This window comes from Macrobrachium rosenbergii, chromosome 10, assembly GCF_040412425.1.
Source record: "Macrobrachium rosenbergii isolate ZJJX-2024 chromosome 10, ASM4041242v1, whole genome shotgun sequence".
Taxonomy (NCBI): Eukaryota; Metazoa; Arthropoda; class Malacostraca; order Decapoda; family Palaemonidae; genus Macrobrachium; species Macrobrachium rosenbergii.
This window is the reverse complement of record NC_089750.1, coordinates 37,942,458-37,960,855: the sequence shown is the minus strand read 5'-3', so window position 1 is coordinate 37,960,855 and position 18,398 is coordinate 37,942,458.

Here is an 18,398-nt window from a genome sequence, read left to right as displayed (position 1 = left end):
CCTGGAGTCACGAGGAGTCTGCAGCCGGAGGATACAGCACACTGACATGCATCAGCAACGTCTATATAAAGTGCACAGTTTATATCCTTACCGGCTATCAAAACAGAAACAGGCATTTTCGTGACTCTGGAGGTTGGCAGGGCAAAGACACACAAGACGAGGGGAAAGACAGGCTGTCCTTCCAAGGGCAACAGGCGAGTCCAAGGATGCAAAGATGAATAGAGGATGCAGGGAAGCACAGGAAGCGCCCTCTAGAACGCACGGGAAGGGCGTCCGACTGCAGCAAAGGAGATGCCCCTCAGTAAGCAGCTGCAACAGTCTCCAGACAGAGGAAACCCAGCAACGTCCTCCGTAGTACAGAAGCAAATCCTTCAAAACTCTAGGAAAATTCAAATGGCGAATCCTGCGCGAATAAAGTCTCCAAAAAACCTCCAAGATAAGGAGCTGAATACACACTGCCTTCATCCTCAACCAGCAGTCCCCACCAAATGTGAGGCAACGAAAGGGGAATCACTAAACAAGCATTTCAGCCAAATAATTACATGAAAAGAGAAAAAAACAACTTTCCAAGAGAGGTACCACTTAAATAATAACAACCTTAAGTAGGAGCGAAAACAACATTAACCAGCTTTTCTTGTACCACAAAAATAAAATTAAATTGAAATTAACTGAAATTAATTTACTTTAAAAGGCCACGAATAAAAATTAAGCAAATTATTACAGCTCCCCACCAAAAGAAAAAAAAAGAATTTATTTTTTTTTTTAAGAAAATAGTTCAACAAAACCTTTTAAAAAGAAAATACCAATAAACTTGAAAATTTAAGAAAAAAGAAAACTTTATGTTAAGTTTACTACTCTTAAAAAAAGCAAATAACAACTAAGTAAAAAACACAAAAAAAATGGAGAACCTGAAAAATAAGAAAAGTCGTTAATAATGAGGCAAACTTCAAGCTACCATTAAACAAATTAAACCTTCTCGAAGGTTCCCAATAAAGTATCAGGAACAACATTACTTTTGCCAGAGATGTGTTGGATATTAAGGTTATACTCTTGCAGATAAGACCCAGCATAAGATACGCTGATTCTTGTTTTTAATTTATTTATAAAAAAACGATTATGATCCGTTAATACATTTATTGTAGTTGGAGGGGCAATGGGTATACTTCAAAGTGAACAAGAGCTTTCACTAAAACATAAGGCTTCCTTCTCTACCGTAGAGTATCTCCTCTCTGCTGGTAACAACTTCTTAAGAAATACGCCACAGGATGAGTCGTTCCATCGGAAGTCTCTGAAGAAGAACAGCACCTAACCCTACATCACTGGCATCAGTCACCAAACAAAAAGGGAGAGAAAAATCTGGTGAACGTAACAAAGGGAAACTTATCAAAGAAGCTTTTAACTTTTCAAACAATTCCTGACACTGGTCATCCCAAATAAATTTCACATCCTTCTTCAAAAGATTAGTTAAGGGATGAACAATGTCTGAAAAGTTTTTCACAAGCCTGCAGTAATAACCTACCATGCCCAGAAAACATCTTACACCTCTTCTATTTTGAGGTGCTGGAAAGTCTGAAATTGCCTCCACATTTGCTTTCTTAGGAGCAATTTTACCCAGGCCTATCTCGTGCCCAAGATAAACTACCTTGGCCTGAGCAAAATCACTCTTCCTTAAGTTAACTACCAAACTAACCTTTCTCAGAACCTCAAATAGAGCTCTAAACCTCTTTAGATGAATCTCCCAATCGTTGCTGTAAATTATTAAGTCATCAGTATATACTACACATCCTTCTAAATCACAAGTAATAAAATTCATGAGTCTTTGAAAGGTGGCGGCTGCATTTTTCATACCGAATGGCATAACCTTGCATTCATATAGCCCGTCACCCGTCACAAACGCAGAAATTTTCCTTGCCCTGGGTGAAAGACCAACCTGCCAGTAACCCTTCAACAAATCAAATTTGCTAATATGTTTAGCAAACCCAATATGGTCGATACAATCTTCCACCCGAGGCAAAAGGAAGGAGTCTGTCTTCGTAACTGCATTAACCTTGCGATAATCAAAGCATAGTCTATGCTGACCACCCTTCTTTTTTACCAAGACTACCGGAGAGCTCCATGGACTATGACTGAGCACTACGAGATCGTGGTCCAGCATATACTTCACTTTGTCTTTAACGATGTCCCTTTTGGAGGGGTTCAACCTATACGGACCCTGTTTAATAGGCTGTGCCTCCCTTACATCAACATCGTGTTCTAAAATATTAGTTCGTGCTGGCGCATCCTGAAATAAATCTTTATAATCAATAATTAACTTAGTTAAGGACGTTACTTTATCCTTATCCAGATGCTGAAATTTAACATCAGGGTTATCAAGAATGCTTGAATTATTGGACAGACCATCAGGTCCCACAGATAATTTAATGTCTACCGTAGGGTCTACTTCTACCTCTACCAGTGACACTGGTTCTACGTCTACCTCTACTTCTCTACTGACAAAAGGCTTTAACATATTGACATGGCAAATTTGGGTTTTTCGACGTCTTTCAGGGGTCTCAGTAAGGTAATTAACGTCATTCAGGTTCTTGAGTACCTTCCATGGACCTGCAAATCAAGCCTTGAGTGGATTCCCAGGTTGGGAAGCAGTACCAAGACTCTTCTCCTGGATCAAAAACGTCTCATTTGGGTGCCAGCATCGTAATTTGTTTTCAAACGAATTTGTTAAATTTTTCCAGCAAAGGTCCAAAAATTTCTCCTGTAAATTAGACACATAATCTAAAAATATTCATATCAGGGTTTCTCCCTCCCAGTGTTCCCTCACAGCATCCAATGGACCACAAACGCAATGTCCAAAAATAAGCTGAAAGGGAGAGAAACCCAACGTTTCATTCGGAGTTGACCTGATCGCAAACAAAGCATAAGGGATTCTTTTTCCCAATCACAACCAGTTTCTAAGCAAGATTTTTTTCAATATAGATTTAAGGGTTTGGTGGAATCTCTCCACGTGACCCTGACTCTCAGGGTGATAAAGGGAAATAACATGGTCAATCAGAACTCGTTCATTTTTTGTTTAAAGTACCTATCAAAGTTCGTACCACAGTCACTCTGAATACTTTTGGGAATTTCAAACCTTGTAAAGAAGCCAACCAGTGCCCTGCCAAAATTTTTTCCTCTCTAATACTCTGCAGCGGGACAGCCTCAGGGAAATGTGACATCCTGTCAACCATTGTCAAAATATATTCATGTCCCCTAAAAACGTCCGCGCAGTAAAGGACCCACAACATCAATAATCACTTCCCTAAAAGGTTCCCCACTGATGGAATAGGAATTAAAGGGAGCTTAGGAATTTTTACTGGTCTGCTTCCTTGCGGACAAACTTTACAAGATAATACGTGTCGCTTTACATCACTGCATCTGAAAAGTTTTTCTGAACTGAAATGCCCTGAAAGGTTATTCTCATGGATAAAAATAATAATTTAGAACGGTATCATTCTGGAATTCAATTGCTTCACATCCTCTCCCCTGGTCAGCAGGTGCATTAGCTAACCTAACTCTGCACACCAAAAGAGGATTTAAGAAAACAGGTTTTGATAAATCATTAAGATCCAATCATCAAAATCAAAAATTCATTTGTTTGGGCTGCTTTTAAAGCCTCGACATCCCATTCAATATCATTAAATGTGAGAATATTCTAATTCTATTACTGCTACTACTGCGCAGTGTCAGTCGTCTGTCTACTTATTTCATACATATCTAAATTGACATTCTCGAGAACGAGTAATAACAGAGACAGGTTCCACTCATCATACCCTATCTCCATAAGAGTCAAAATTGTGAAATAATTTGCCTCGTCATGTAACACTAAATCATTAGCAAATAACATGTCAACACTTTGCAGGTAAACTGTCGACTAAAAAATTGCCAGTTTTACCGAACCCTTTATAATAATCTGTTTCTAGATACATACTTTCGAGAATAGGAGGCAACAGTGTTAAAATCCTCCCAAAACTACAAAATCATTATTTGAAAATTCAAATCCATTAGGTACAGACTTTTTCAAAATTAAAGATTGTAAATTAACCAGTGTCACGAATAATCTTAACACCTCGTCCCATCTGTTTGTTACCATCAGCGAAAAACCGTCCCATTCGATATGTACTTACAAATTTCAGTCTCTTATTATTTTCAGTTAATACCTCTTTTCTTTGGGGCTTCTATAGAAACAACACTAGCGGGTTCTCTATTCTTCTCCAAATAATTTTTCATGGCATAGCAATTTGCCTTTACATGACCCTTCCTATTACACCAATAACAACTTAACCTAGACTCCTCGGATTCTCTATGTCTACTACCACCACTAGACCTACTACTATTCACGTAGCTATGTGATTCTGCACTACCATCTCTACCACTATTTACGCTATTACGGTTTACATTTGCATTCTGATCAAACTCATATCGACCATTTCTGATAAGGTTTTCCTGCCAATTATTCCCATTATGGGAGAGAACTTTTAGAATTTCCTTCTTTATATAGTCATGTCTGTGTGCAAGGAGTACTCATCAGAGGCAATTGCCACCTCCATATAAAGAATCAATTTTCAACTCCTCTAAATGAATCTTTTAGCTCCCTTGACACAGACAGCTTAAATTCTTCTGTCAAAATTAATTCCCTAAATTTTTAAAAAGAATCAACCTCTTTGGACTTTACCCAGTCGTCCATGTACTGTTCTTTCTTCTGCACGAATTCCACGAAAGTCATATCAGGACTCTTCTTAAAATTTCTGAATTTTTGCCTATACGCCTCCGGAACAAGATCATGAGCTTTTAGAATTATTGCCTTAATGGAGTCGTGGTCAGATGACAAGTCCTCGTTAAGCGTATTGTACACATGCAGAGATTTCCCTTTAAACAGCACTGGACCAAAGTGGTCCACATGTCCCGAGGCCAATTCAGCTTTTTAGCAACTTTTCAAACGAAATAAAGAATTCAGGATATCTTCTTTCATTAAATAGGGGAACAAGTTTATACTTAATAAATTAAATTCGTCATTATCACCATGATTATTACTACCATTATTAGCTGACAACTGTAATTTTAACAATTGAATTTCATGATCCCTCCTTCACCCTTTCTTCAGCCTGTAGCTGCAGAGCTTTAAATCAACTCTTTAATCTTTGCTTGTTCCTCAAAATACTCAATTTCAGTTCACTTACCCAACCATCATTAACATCATTACCTTAACATTACCCATTTCCTATTTTTATTACTAACACTGTCCTCTTTCTCCTCCACATCTTGGCACTTTTCTTCCTTCCTATTTTTCACATTCTATTACCATCCTCTATTTTCTCATCAGTGGTACTACCCAGGTTTCTTTATAGGACCTAGGGCTTTAATGACTTAATCAAATAAAAGCTGACCTTTCCTAACTTTTGAAGCCAAACTCAAATCTAGAAACTCAGAAATAAATAACTGATCTCTTTTTTAGATCATAGAATTCCTCTCCCAATCCGGATCTCACAAAATTGGTAGGGTCTCTTCCTCCTCAAAATAATGCATGCTTTCTTGCCAAGTGGGTGAAACTAATAATTTACCTAACCTTAATCGACCTAAACACCTCTTTTGAGCGCAAGCCTGAATTACGCTGTTGGATGAACCTGGAAGGTCAAAAATATGTAATGAAATTATGCACAAAATATTTATTCTTAGCAAGTGGCAAGAGCTCCCTTTTTCATTTTAAGATCAGTGCCACAAAGGATTAATTCACATTCAAGATCATTAACAGGGCAAAACACAAAAACACTGAAAGAGGGTAATGAAAAAATGCTAAACACTTAATTATTTATTAAAAATATTAATATTAACTTGAAACCCTTCAAAAAAGCTGAATAAGGGTTAAAACCTTCACCTAAAATAAACTTGTTTCAGATCAAGAGACAGTAAAAGGGTGAGGAATATTAGAAAGCCCTGAAAACTTGAGTAGGAGAGAATGAATGGGCAAGTTCATTAATCCTAAATTTTACAAATAAACTGTACCTTTTACCCAAAACGCTGTGTTGTTTTGATATCGAATAACAGTTGACCACACCCAGGGTAGTAGCCCTTTGAAAAAGAATTACAGTGTTAGCACAATAAAATGGTTGACTAGGTCAGACGAGGAGTCTGCAGGGCGGTCAGAGACTGACACGCGTCAGCAACGTCTATATAAAGTGCACAGTTTATATCTTACTGGCTATCAAACAGAAACAGGCAATTTTTTGACTCTGAGGTTGGCAGGGCAAATTACACAAGACGAGGGGAAAGACAGGCTGTCCTTCCAAGTCAACAGGCGAGTCCAAGGATGCAAAGATGAATAGAGGATGCAGGGGAGCACAGGAAGTGCCCTCCAGAATGCACCTTGGCGTCCGACCGCAGCAAAGGAGATGCCCCTCAGTAAGCAGCTGTAAAAGTCTCAGGAGAGGAAAACCAGCAATGTCCCTCCGTAGCACATTAAAACTCTAGAAAATTCAAATAGCGAATCCTGTGAATAAAGTCTCCAAAACCTCCAGATAAGGAGCTGAATACATACTGCCTTCATCCTCAGCCAGCAGTCCCCACCAAATGTGAGGCAATGAACTGGGAATCACCAGACAAGCATTTCAGCCAAATAATTACATAAAAAAAAAAAAACTTTCCTGGGCGAGGTACCACTTAAACAAAAAACATTCAGTAGGAGCAAAAACAACTTTAACCAGCTTTTCTTGTGGCAATCGAATAAAATTAAATTGAAATTAACTGAAATTAATTTACTTTAAAAGGCCACGAATAAAAATTAAGCAAATTATTACAATACATATATACACACACACACACACACAACACACACACACACACACACACAATATATATATATATATATATATATATATATATATATATATATATATATATATATATATATATATATATATATATCATATATATAATTATGCCAAAGGCACTGTCCTCATGCAATCACAATAAAATCTGAATGACTTTCAAACCCATAATAAGAAGTAAGTTAACAGTACATTGAATGGTTCTTAAACAAGCAAGACTTGGCAATAATTTGATTTTATTACAAAGATCACAAGGATATTGCAAAGAAAGCTCAATCACAATTGGCAAAACGTTAATCACAAATTAAGCAGTGTCAATAGCAAAGACTACGATCTATGATGGAAATTTTATCTAGAGAATTAATCCTGATCTGAAATAAATCACACTATGGTAGGGACCTCTAAATGTAAGTATACAGGAACTCTGCCACATAGGCAGGTAAATCTTCAGATATTAATCGTGAAGTGTTTTTCCATGTCAGGAATTCAGGAATGGGCACCGTGGATGAACAGGTAGGCACAAAGCATCAAATGCCTATTCTGCAAGATAAACTCACTGTCACTTGGTTTGCAAGGGTGATGCTTTCACATTCACTTCAGGAATGCTAAAGGCTGAGAGGGTAGCAATTTAGCATAGTAATTTTATGAAGTGTTTATGTTACTTGAATTTGAAAACATTTAACACTTCACTTATTGTTTCAGGACTTAAAAGGGCGTGAATATTAGAGAGAATGAAAATAATAATGGAAGAATGGGCATCATAACAAACTCCAAATCCAAACTGTACCTTTTCCCATAGGATGTGTTGTTTTGATGTGTAGGCCAGACTTTTGTGGAACTATGTTAGCACAATAAAGGTTGACTAGGTCAGAAGGGGAGAGGGTGGTTGGAGACTGACCTGGCAAGGACTCTACTCTGTGTCTGGCTGGTAATGAACTCCTTTTTTGACCCTTGGTCAGGTCCATTATATAGCTTTCGTCCCTGCCTTTCAGTCCCTGTCCCGAGAGTGGGTGATTATTCATTAACTAGCCGGTTTCCGTAGCGCAAATTGGTGACATCCACAGGAGCAGCACGGGAATAAGGAGATGAACAACAGTACCCATGGGAAATTAAAGGCTGACAAAGGCGAGATAATAGGCTTAGAGAGAAGGGGCGGAGTTTTTCATCAACACCTCGGGGATTCAGCTGGTGCTAATGTTCAGAGGTGTTATGACCACTTCCCTGTCCCTCAATTCTGGGTGGTTGTGAATCGACTCACCATCTTTATTCTATGTTTTTAGCTTTTATGCTAATTTTGAATACATGGAGCTTCACATACTAGTGCAAATTGCAATGAAATGACAGTATATATATATATATATATATATATATATATATATATATATATATATGTTATATTTATATATATATATATATATATATATATATATATATGCAATATTTTATTGTAATATGTAATATTATATATATATATTTATATATATAAACCCATTATTACCCAGAAGGAAGCAAAAACAAACTATATATATATATATATATATATATATATATATATATATATATATATATATATATATATATTTGTGTCTGTGTATGTCTAGTATATATATAATAAAATGCATATATATATATATAGATATATATATATATATATATATATATATATATATATATATATATGCTATATATATATATATATATATATATATATATATATATATATATATATATATATATATATATATATATATATATATATATATATATATATATATATATATATATATATATATATATATATATATATATACATACACACGCATATATCTATTTATATAAAAGTGAATATTTGTATGTTTGTCCACTATAGAAATCCAAACTGCTTAACAGACCCTAGGAAGGTTATAACTCAAAATCAAACCTCTATCCTCTTTACAGACACCAAACAGACAAATTGAATGAAATTCTTGTTTTTACAAATTCTGTCAGGTTTTCCTTCAGGTGCTTTCTGGTTTAATGATCACTTTTCGCCTGAGTTCTCCAGGTTTTCTTGCAGACACTGTAAGACATATGATTCACCTGCAACAGTAAATCCCCTATAACATCAATTTATGATCAAAATTTTATGTGAATTTTTATAATAATTCATGATAATTATTAATAAAATTGTTTATTATCTCAGTAAAATCAACATTGAAAACCTATATTAACAATTTCTATGTTAGACCTCCAGACTTAGGCCGACACTTCCCTCAAAAACGCCAGAGGAAACTGAAACGTGTTCATTAACACGCACAGGAAACGGAAAACAGTTGCAGCCCTCTTGACGGTGTCTAAAATTACCATCATGACAATAATTATCATGATTACCATCATGATAATGATTTAATATTTATATAACCAACGGACACTATCTTAATAACATATGGATATTCTGAAGCTATTTGTCAAGCTGACATCCTACCGTACTGGTTTTATGTGATAACGATCGAATACCAGTCTTGAAAACGAGGTGATAATCAGGCGACTGAACGGTCTCTGGTTAACTGAAGTTGTGCGCATGCCCAAACCACACTCCGTCCCCCTAGACCTATTGACATGTCTTTCATCAGTTGCAGTTGTGTTTTCTTTATTGCTGTGGAATCATACTGTTAAATTCTGACCTGACTGAAAGGTAGAGAGAGAGAGAGGGGGGAGGGGGAGTCAGGAGGAAGTCTAATGAGGCAATTCCTGTGTGATATTCGCATTTAAATATGACTTGATGCGATCCCTACCGCAGCAATGGAGGGTATACACAATTCGTCAGAGGGTCCCCTATATAGTCTCTACAAGAATTCATCTGCTATTCATTTCCAAGGGTGAATCTCTACATCTACTAACCTCTCGGTATACGTGAATTTCTGTTCGTTGCAGAAGTCTGTATGATACTGTCACATTTTCCCCGAGCCCAGAGTCTTCTTTAATAAATTCAAGACACAATTATTGATCGGAGGAAAGAAAGTATTTTCCATGATAGTACACATGCTTTTTACACGACAAAAACAATTCAAAGGAGATTTAGGAAAATTTTTTCTGAGCCCTTCAAATTTTTCCTGGGCAATGCTGGTTTGTTTTTTAATATATATATATATATATATATATATATATATATATATATATATATATATATATATATATATATATATATATATATATATATATATATATATATATATATATATATATATATTGTATTATATATAATTTATATTATATATAGTGATATATATCTTTATATTCAACTATGAATCTGCTTTTGTATATATATTATATATATTCTTATTGTCTTCTTGTTTTAGTTTTTACGTTATTATTAAAGAGAGGCATCTTTTCTTCAACTTGGAATCTGCTTTTTGTAGGAGGGCTGTTACATAATTCTTATTCTTTCATTGTATTAGCTTTTTACGTTATTATTAAAGATAATAATATTCTTATAGGGGGTTTAACCCAGAATGCTAGTCTTTGGTTTTCTTACTTTTATTTATCCTCTTTTAGATTATAGTTCCACCGGTAATTTCTTAATGGGTGTTGAAACCAAGTCTGACTGTCTGATGGAGGTGTCACAAAAATTTCTAATTCCAATCAAGACTTAAAAGTGTGATGCTACACTATCACTAATTCACGATACTTCTCTCTCCCTCGGTTCCTCCTCGGTTTTCTACTTCTGCTGGTCTGCTTCAGAACTTCCCTTTATATGGGGTCTGTCCTTGTGTCATAACCTTTGTTGAATTTAATATATATATATATATATATATATATATATATATATATATATATATATATATATATATATATATATATATATATATATATATATATATATGTTGTAGGAGATCGCCATTGTGGCATTGACTTGATGTTAACTTTTTCATATTCCTTGACTTGTGTTTTCAATCTATCTTCAAAGTCCTGGATAAATACACGTACTGTAGTCGTGGTGTGGTTTCCATTCATTTGAAGTGCTACGGTCCGTTTGGCCTGTGTCTCAGGCTTTTTCAAGCGAGAACTAATACAGAGAAGCATCCTCTGTTCTATTTATACCTCGAAGCTGACGGCAATATAGGATTAGTGGAGTTGCTATAGGTTTTATTTACAATGTTTAATTTACAAAGGGGGTGGTTAGTTATTTACATAATATTTATACAATATGTTATTATATGGTGTAACTACATTACTGTATTGGTTTTACATTCTATTTATACATCTTATATTCCTAATAAAATTACTGATTTCTTCGTTCGCAGTGTTTGGGCGTGGCTCCATTTGACAGTGACCTCGACCGTGAATCCTGCTTCTTGGGTGGTTGGATGGTCCCGATATTATTCGTAATTCACACCTCGATATAACAATAACAGAAGCAGTATGTATAGCAACAAGCAAACCGAGTTTAAATATCCAGGTAGAAGGATTCATGGGTCAAGGTCAAATGGAGCCACGCCCAAACATTATATATATATATATATATATATATATATATATATATATATATATATATATATATATATATATATATATATATATATATATATATATATATATATATATATATATATATATATATATATATATATATATAAGGAAAAAAGAGACTTACACACACATATCTGCTTTTACTACCATATAATAAGATTATGAAAGATAAATCTTCATTTCTTTGTGTTAATGTGGCATTTAAGTACAATGAAACAATAAAGCATTTACTTTCTCGGCAATACTAAAGTATTTGTATTTAAAATTCCATGTAAGTCTTTTAACAAATTATTTATTGGGAAAACTAGTAAGACACTAAAAAAAACTGAACAGCATAGAAAAAGCTGTAAGGCATGCACATGTGAACAATGGAGTTTTTGTACATGTCAATGAAAACAATCATACTGCCAACTGGGAAGGGGTAAAGAAGATAGCATACTTTAATGATGCACAGGAAAGAAATATCATCGAACTTAACTGAAATGAATATTAATCAAGGCACGAAAACCTTGATCCTATAATTTCAAATGAACATTGTAAAATGTTTAGATCTTAAGGAAGGCAGTAGTATGAAAAATAGATTATCATATTTATAAACATATAACGGGGTTATTAGCATTAATGAGTTTTTTCTCCCCTCCCCCTTAACACCTGCCTGGTGTGGATTTGCAGTCTCCAAAGGTCTGTATGTTTGTCGGTAGTATTAGTATATATTGTGATTTCTACCACTATATATATATATATATATATATATATATGTATATATATATATATATATATATATATATATATATATATATTATATATATATATATATATATATATATATATATATATATATATATATATATATATATATATATATATATGTATTTATAGCGTATATATATATATATATATGTATATATATATATATATATATATATATATATATATATATATATATATATATATATATATATATATATATATATATATATATATATATATATATATATGTATATATATATATATATATATATATATATATATATATATATATATATATATATATATATATATATATATATATATATATATATATATATATATATATATATATATATATATATATATATGTATGTGTATGTATATATATATATATATATATATATATATATATATATATATATATATATATATATATATATATATATATATATATATACACACACTAGTGTATATATATATATATATATATATATATATATATATATATATATATATATATATATATATATATATATATATATATATATATATATATATATATATATATATATATATATATATATATATATATATATATATATATATATATATATATATGTATATATATATATATATATATATATATATATATATATATATATATATATATATATATATATATATATATATATATATATATATATGTATATATATATATATATATATATATATATATATATATATATATATATATATATATTATATATATATATATATATATATATATATATATATATATATATATATATATATGTATATATATATATATATATATATATATATATATATATATATATATATATATATATATATATATATATATATATACACACACACAACACACACACACACACACTAGCTGACCAAGCCTGCACTGCCGGGGAAAACTTTGAACGACAATCTACGTGTAAGGGAGGGAAAGGGGAAAGGGGAGGAGGGAGGGGGGATGCGAGAGGAGGATGAAGGGAGAGAGGGAGGGATTTGTGTTGATGGTCCAACTGACAGTTCTACTTTTCTACTTTTTACATACGAATGTTCACCCTTCGAATATTCATGGGTGAGCTGACAAGTATTAATGTGGTGACTGTCTCTCTTGTCTGCATTGGTCAAGCAGTTCAGATTCCTATAAGTCACAAACATACAAACTAACATGCAAACAGAAAAACAAACATACAAACATTCACTTTTATATATAAGACTGGCTGACCAACCTGGCACTGCCCATGAAAACTCTGAATGATAGTCTACATCCAAGGGGAGGGAAAAGGGAAAGGGGAGGGGGAAAGGAATAGGAAAAGGGGAAGCAGGAGTGGTTTGTGTTGATGGTCCAACTGATAGTTCTACTTTTTTCATGTGAACATTCTCCCTTTGAACAGATATGGGTGAACTGACAGGTATTACTGTGGTGATTTTCCCTTTTACCCAGGTATTACTGTGATGGCTGTCCCTTTATCCAGATATTACTGTGGCAATTGTCCCTTGCATTAAGGTATTACTATGTTTTCTGTCCCCTTTAACCAAGTATTACCGTACTAGCTGTCCCCTTTATCCGATTACTGTGGTTACTGTCCCTTTTATCCAGGTATTACTGTGGTGACTGTCCCCTTTATCCAGGTATTACTGTGATGACTGTTCCTTTTATCTAGGGATTACTGTGGTGACTGTCACATTTTTCCAGGTATTACTGTGCTGTCTGTCACCTTTAACTAGGTACTACTGTGCCGTTTGTCCTTTTTATCGAGGTATTTCTGTAGTGACTGTCCCTTTTAACCAGGTATTACTGTGTTGTCTGTCACCTTTAAGCAAGTATTACTGTGCTGTCTGTCCTTTTTATCCAGGTATTGCTGTGGTGACTGCACCTTTTATCCGGATATTACTGTGGTAACTGTCCCTTTCATCCAGTTATTACTGTGCTGTCTGTCCCCTTTATCCAGGCATTACTGTGGTGACTGTCCCTTTTATTACCTTACTGTCTGTTACCTGTAACCAGGTATTACTATGCTATCTGTCCCTTTTATCCAGGTAACTACTGTGGTGACTGTCCCTTTTATCCAGGTATTACTGTGGTGACTGTCCCTTTTATCCAGGTTTTACTGTGGTGGCTGTCCTTTTTATCCAGATGTTACTGTGGTAAATGTCCCTTTTATCTAGACATTGCTGTGCTTTCTGTTCCTTTTATCCAGGCATTACTCTGCTGTTTGTCCCTCTTATCCTGGTATTACTGTGGTGACTAAAAAGTATTTTCAGTAATATATTTCTACGGTCTCGAGTAGATGAAATGAGGTATGATAAACAAGTTGAGTTTATTTCTGCAAAGGTACAAAGGGAAGGGGTATCGGGGAAAAGGTATCGGGGAAGAGGAAGGGGGCGGGGGTACGGGTTTGAAACCTACCCTGTCATCTAAGTTGGGTCAAATGATGGCCATGTGCCAAATTTTATCTAGATCGGTCAAGCGGTTGGATTTCTATAGCGGACAAACATGCAAACAAACATAACATTCACTTTTATATAAATGTTACATTTATATTTAGCCATTCGTTCGTTGCTTTGATTGAGGCCACATTTACTTTCATTGCCAATATTATTGAAAATTATTGTACTCCTTTGATCATATGATCTGCGCGATAAATTTTCTTTCAGTTTCTGAACTTCTCGATGCAGCAGTGATTCGATGTACTATTATTAATAACTCAGAAATTTGAAATACAAATAATAGTAAAAGCAAGAGGTCCATATAAAACAAAGGGAGACGACGTATGCTTCGGCCAACAGTGTAATGATATCTCCTTTCTTATTGCTTAGTTATAAGGTGATAGTTGAGGCAGTAGTGAGAAATAATTATATTAATTCTTTTGTTTTATATCTTCGTGTTGGCACTGTGTGATCAAGTTATTACACAAAATGATTTCCAGATACTAACTGAACTTTACAGAGCACAAAAGGAACATTAAGTGTTCGAAGAGGAACCTGTCATTACGAGCAATTTGAATTTATATATGATTGCCATAATAATAAAGGGAAGACAAGAAATAAAAAAAACGGATGTTGAAGCAGAAGCTGAAATAGGACTTTATTAAACTAATAAGATCAAAACTTTCACTGCTACTGTAATGTGTGCAATAATGTTCAGCCTTTGATAAAGCAGCAAAAAAAACTTGACATAATACCATCATTAGAAACTAACTTATGGAAACCTGAAAACCTAAGAACAAAGTAATACACTGGAGTTAATCTGTGTCTCCACTATAAAAGTAAAGTTTACGAGGGAAAATCATATATTTCGGCTGACGATTCACCACCAAACACTAGGAAATGTGGAAGAAATTCGGAGAGCAAGATATTCATAACTAGGCACAGTTGGGAATACTCAGATATATATTTACGCTGTGTCTTATAATCAGTAGTCATAAGTATCGTAACGTTTTTGTTTGTCCTTAATAAATAAGAGACTGTGGCTGATAAACAAATGATTAATAGATAATAAATTGAATAAGAGGTTGCCATTTGTGTGGTCACTTACGCTTCGAAGCTGTTTATCTGCCTTGTCCCTTCGAGGAATTTGCTCCATAACTCTCAAAAATTATCATTGTAATATTTATAAGCATCTGCATCTAAGGAGTCATGTTACTTTGTCAATGGTCTCATACTTCTTCACATGGAGTCTACGGTTACATTATCAACTGCGTCTTGTCTTCATTGACAGAACATTTTATGGGTGCTGCCACCTCAAACTTATCATTAGAACGGTATAGCAGACGCGTTTGTTACCGTCAGCAAGAATCATAATAATGATAATGATAATACCAGATTTGCATGAGGAATGAATACCAATAGATAAACGCCAGATGCTTCACAAAATTCCTTCTGCAAGATTTAACGTCATTTCCGATGAGTTCTTGATTATATATATATTTTATATATATATTGATATATATATATATATATATATATATATATATATATATATATAATATATATATATATATATATATATATATATATATATATATATATATATATATATATATATATATATATATATATATATATATATATATATATATATATATATATAAATGACTGTGTATTATAAACTATGTCTTTTCAGATAAGCAACTTGATCACGGGTATCAAAAATTCATTTGATTCATAGGCTAACTGAAAGCGGAGCAAGAACTGAAAATCTCGCCATTTCAAAAATATAGAAAAATCGCCTCTCGGTAGTCGATCATCTTTTCGATATTCATTCTCGTAGTAGAATTATGAAAAGCCGCCGCCACTCCCCTCTTCCTAAGGTCCCCATCGCTCTCTTTCCCCCATAAAAAGCAAGTGTGAAAGAAAAGTGACGAACCGCGCATAACAATGGCACCCCAAAATACACCGGATAACAAAGTTTTTGGGAGGGATAAAAAAAGAAAGCCTCTTAGACTACACGTCAAAAACACGCATGTCCCTCCCCCAAAAGTATCCCTCACTATTTCCTCACATGTCCCAGCCCACTCCCACACATACAAAGAGAGAGAGAGAGAGAGAGAGAGAGAGAGAGAGAGAGAGAGAGAGAGAGAGAGAATAATCCGGCGAGACCCTCTCGTTTCTTATGCACACACAAACAGCCACATTAAAACGAGCGGAAATGAATGTCTAAAGCGAACTCTTCTCTCATTGAGTTAATCGGCCCTTTGGCCGTAGCGAGAAGTTGATATCCGAAAGATAATTGCTCTTTCCATTGTGCAAATTTCATGCAATGGTTTTTGAGTTATCGAGGCACCAGTCAACCGACTGCGTAAGGCGGAAGGGGTAAGGGGGAGAGAGAGAGAGAGAGAGAGAGAGAGAGAAAGCTTTGCTGCGGGGAATAAAGACCCACAATTAGGTAACGAATTTATTTTTTTTTTTTTTTTTTTAGCTCAATGTATTACGTTTAGCCCTGAGCGGAGTTTATATCCAAAGGTGATCTTATAACTCTTTAGACGAAACATATTGTCATTTGCTAGAAAAAAAAAAAAAAAAAAAAATACTATGCTTTAACACTAGTTTCACAGCGAGAAGGAAGTTCTTCATTGGAGGGGTGGGTAGAGCCTTCGGCTGGCATGCCGTTGGCCCAGCGTTCGACTCTCCGGCCGGCCAATGAAGAATTAGAGGAATTTATTTCTGGTGATAGAAATTAATTTCTCGTCATAATGTGGTTCGGATTCCACAATAAACTGTAGGTTCCGTTGCTAGGTAACCAATTGGTTCTTAGCCACGTAAAATAAATCTAATCCTTCGGGCCAGCCCTAGGAGAGCTGTTAATTAGCTCAGTGGTCTGGTTAAACTAAAATATACTTAACAGCGAGAAGGAGTCCCAGTTTCCTTGCCTGCCATAACAATTAGTTAGGAAAATTTTGTCTATAAAAGAATGATTGTCAGTATTAAAGCGCGAAATCTTAACAGATCTGGCTATAGCAAACATAAAGTTGCAAAACTTAGTATATTAGAGAAAACGTTCACTCACCTTTACTAAAAGGAAATTTATATTTATTTGTAATAATGTTTGAATTGCTCTTAAGAAACTGGTAATGATAAATCATTGTTCTAGATCTCTATGGGCGTTGACGGCGGTGAGGGGCGGACCACATTTGGGATACCCAGGTTATACAATCCAATGGACTTTTCTCTTTATTAACTATAGAGAAGTAGTACTGAAATACAAATTTAAAACGTCATATTAACTGCCAAAGACACAAGTTAAACATGACTTTCACCAAGAATCAAATAACTATTACTGTGTAGTTACTGAAGCTTGAACCCTGACCCATGCTGGTTGCTCTTCGTTACCGAATATCTTACGATTGCACAGAAACGCAAGGAGGAAAACTCAGACACTTTGATAAAGGAAAAGAGACGTAATAAAAAATAAAGAAATTAGTCTTATAGTAAAAATAAGGAAACTTGAGCTTCGGATCTTCATCTTTTACAATACTAAATTGCAAAAAATCGGTAGATTCCTTCTGATTTGAAATTTTTCTATATAGTAATGATAATACATTAAGGACTAGGATAAGTAATTATGATTATTACATGTTTAGCCTAAACATGACACTCGGGGTCATTACTGATTTTGGTGAGGATGTTTTACAAGTTTAGCTCATTATTGTAAGTTTTCTGCTTATTATTCTTTACAGTACACATAAATCTAAAAGCTACTTTAGGACTTTAGATTATAGTATATAACCATAAAAAAAT